Source organism: Gadus morhua, chromosome 13 (genome assembly GCF_902167405.1).
Source record: "Gadus morhua chromosome 13, gadMor3.0, whole genome shotgun sequence".
Taxonomy (NCBI): Eukaryota; Metazoa; Chordata; class Actinopteri; order Gadiformes; family Gadidae; genus Gadus; species Gadus morhua.
In genome coordinates this window covers 27,519,857-27,523,968 of record NC_044060.1, presented here as the reverse complement: position 1 = coordinate 27,523,968, position 4,112 = coordinate 27,519,857, and positions in this window count along the sequence as shown.

The window sequence follows — 4,112 nt, the reverse complement described above, 5'->3', positions numbered from 1 at the left end:
GATAATATGTATTAAATGATATAGATTTCTATGTATTATATGATATTATTTAGATATAGAGCTCCAGGACTGTGACGCAAGTGTTGTACACTTCCTTGTTATTTGGATAACCGTTCTGTCGGACTCTCGTCTCTGGTATTTCTACAACGAGACTCGTATTGGTGGTTATCTCAGCCAAGGTTGAGAATGAATTGGGGGGAAGGAACTTTGGCTTTGACTCCCTCAAGAACATGAACCACGACATGGAGGAGAAAGGGATTGTTGGCGGCGAATGTCTCCAGCTTGAGACCCGCTGGGGGAACACCGCCGGAGGCGGAGGTGCCTGAGCACTGCCCGGCAACGATCCCTTTCTCCTCCTTGTCGCGGTTCATGTTCTTGAGGGAGTCAAAGCCAAAGTATATGTAAACACCCCCGCTGATATTTGAGGGATTGGTATGCACCAATCTCGGGTCAGCCCATATAAGGGAGCCGTGTCAGTCCCGACGGGGGGAAGCTAAAAGGCAGAAGCTAGGCCATGCTCTCTGTATATGCTCTGAAAATGTAAATAAAAGGAATTGTTGCCGCACCACTGCCTTTTTGTGCTGATCCTAAGACCGCTCGACATTCTACCCCATGACAATACAACATCAGACATAGAGAAAACAAGGAAGATACTTCACATACATCTTGAACCAAAATAACTACAAATAATACTGAGGTAGCCAGCATGCGTTTGGAAAAACCTCCAACACACTGGCCCCTCACCAAATCAAGGAAATCATGTATTTAAAACACTAATTGACAAGACAGAAATGTGTTAGTCACCCTGCTGTCCTTTTAGCCGCACCTCCAGCACTCCCCCATTGACTCATCCAAATCTAGACAGTTACACATACAACATATACAAAGCACCCTAACCCTCTTCACATACACTTTATCCAAAATCTAACTTCACATCCCCATCATCTCCAATCACAACTAGAACTGCAAGCAGTTATCCAGGGGTCCAAGATATGTGCATTTCGCCGGCACAACGCGAAGCATGTATTCAAAACGCTACCGTGAACCTGAGGGTTATAAAGGTTTTGACTGTGAGAGGTTCGGTGTGGGAGTTATATCCCCAAACGCGTTTTCAGAACATTCCTTTGGCCAGTTAGGAGATGAACAATTCCCTCGTTTATGGCGGCCCCTAATGGCGAAAATTTTGTAGAAGATATACAATTTCCTCGTTTATTGCGCCCCCTAATGGCGAAATTTTCCGATCTTTTTATCGAACGACAATAAGGTTAGCACCAACATGTGTGTAAAATTTGGACTCGATCCGATGTCTAATTTTGGATTTATTTGGATTTTTGATTTTCCACGTCTAAATTAGCTAATAAACCAATATTCAAAACGCTACCGTTTCGTCGTCGAAGGTCGGATCAAAAAAGTGTTCGAATTTATTTTTTTGTGTGCGTCTGAAGATTGGTGTCGATTTGGCAAGAAATGTGGGAGGAGTAGCGAAAAGACAGTTAAGCGTTTTTCGTGATTTTGCGAAAAATATTTATGGACGCAAATGGGCGTGGCCTATGCCAAAAGATGCAGCAGGCTCCAGTGAATCTGTGTGTCTAATGTTTTGGACTGTGGGAGGTTCGATGTGGGAGTTATAGCATCAAACGCGTTTTTCTTGGTATAGCGCCACCAAGTGACCGGCATGTCTGGATTTTGTCGTCTGCGTAGTCCTCACGGATTTGGATTTGTTTACAAAACGTGACCGCTCAAAATTTAAAGGCGGGCTACGTAAGCTCCGCTAGCTCCGCACGCTCCGCTTGCCAGCTGAAATACGAAATGGACCGGTTTTTAATAAAAAAGGGACAGAAAATAACTCAAAAACCAGACGAACAGACAGACAGTGTTGCTAGTGGAGTGGATGAGGGAAATAAGTCTGAGGACAAAAATCAGCAGGAAGACATCGGAGAGGGGACGGGCAGAGAAACGGCAGGTGTAATTAAAAAACGAAAAATAAGAAGCATACAAGATGAGCACAGAAAATTTCAAGAGAAGTGGACGGACGAATTCCTGTTTGTTTTGCATTGTATGAACCCTCTATGTTTGATTTGCAAACAAACCCGTGCCGGTTTCAAACGAAGCAATCTGGAGCGCCATTTCAAAACGGCGCATCCAAAATTCAAGGAAATGTACCCGCCTGGCAGTGAACTAAGAATTAAGAAAACTGCACAGCTCACTGCTTCATTGTGTGAGCAGCAAAATCTAATCCACCGCACAACCTCCACTGCAGAGCGCTTAACAGAGGCGTCTTATGAGATAGCGTGGATTCTGGCGCGGGCTAAAAAACCTTTCTCCGACTCAGAAATAGTGAAAGACTGTTTTTTGGCTTCAGCAGAAATACTGTTCACAGACTTTGACAACAAGGACGCCATCCTTAAACAAATAAAAGGGTTACAGCTGTCAGATTCAACAATAATGAGGCGGATGGAAGACATCGGAAAGGACATAAGTGACCAGTTGTTGGCTGATCTGCGCGCTGCATCGTGTTTCAGCATCGCAGTGGACGAAAGCACAGATGTCACTGACGTTGCTCAGCTGTGCACTTGGGTGAGGTTCCCAAAAGAAAACTGTTTTCAAGAGGAAATGTTGTGCTTACTCCATGGCCAAACAAGAGGTGAGGATATTCTGAATGCACTTTTAGTATTTTTTGAGGAAAATAATCTCAGCTGGTCCAAACTTGCAAGTGTGTGTACTGATGGTGCTCCAAGCATAAGAGGCAAAGAGAAGGGTCTTGTTGGCCTCATGAAAAAAAGAGATGAAATTCCCAATTTCATCAGCTTCCATTGCATCATTCATCAGGAGACACTGGTATCAAAGCTCAGAAACAGTGAATTCCAAAATGTGATGCAAAGGGTTGTGCATGTGGTCAATTACATTGTTTCAAGAGCACTAAACCACAGACAATTCAGACAGTTAATCCAGGACTATGACACAGAGTACAGCAATTTAGTGTTGCACAGTGAAGTAAGATGGTTGTCCCGTGGAAGGGTGCTGGAGCGATTTCTGAGCCTCCTTCCTGAAATCAACAGTTTCTTGGACAGCAAGGGGAAACACCAGCCAGAGCTGAAAGACCCACACTGGATCATACAGCTGGCCCTCCTTACTGACATTACCTGTCACCTGAACACTCTCAACTTGCAGCTCCAAGAAGAGACAAGCTTCCAAGTGACATGCTGAGGGCAGTCAGAGCATTCCAAAACAAAATAACTGCTCTGTGGATACCTGACAGAGAACTCATCCACTTCCCTAAACTCAGAGCAACAACCACAAGTGACCCATCTCTGCAGCAGCATTTCAGCTACAGCAGATTTGTTGAAGTTTTGGAGGAGCTGAAGGGTGAGTTTGAATCCAGATTCAGTGATGTGACTGAATATAAGGAGATTTTCAATTTTATTGAAAACCCCTTCCATGTGGATGCGTCCTCCCTCACGTCAAACATCACACAGCTCTGCCCTGGTGATCGTGCTGCTCTGGAGAGTGAAATAATTGAGCTGCAAACAAACAACATTCTCCAAGTTGAACTCAGAGCAGGTGTTGGCCACTTCTGGAGTTTGGTTTCTGAAGCAGACTTTCCCACTTTGAAACCACTTGCACAGAAAGTGATGTCTTTCTTCATGAGCACATACACCTGTGAGTCAACATTTTCGACCATGAACACTATCAAGAGAAAACAGAGAAACCGACTGACCCATGGTCATCTTGAATGCCTCACTGTGATTGCAACAACCAAATACAAATACAACATGAAGAAAGTCAAGGACATGCATGCCAGCTTCCGCTCATCACAGTATTAAGTTAAATCTGGTCTTAAATGAAAATCCATTGTTATTACTTTTTTGTTGTTTTGTTGTTACGGCCTGTGGGCCGATGCCTGCAGTTCGGTTGGTTCAGTGTGTCACTTCCTTGCAGTGGTAAGGGTGAGCTGTGTGTTTTAAGCCTTGATGTCTCCCTTTCAGTGGAAAGGTGACTGTGGCCAGGGAATCTTTTAACATTGTTCTGTTGGTATCCTGGTTCTTTTTTGGAGACCGGTATTTTGTGTTAACCGATTGCATGACTGACTATCCTGGTACCTTTTTGCAGGC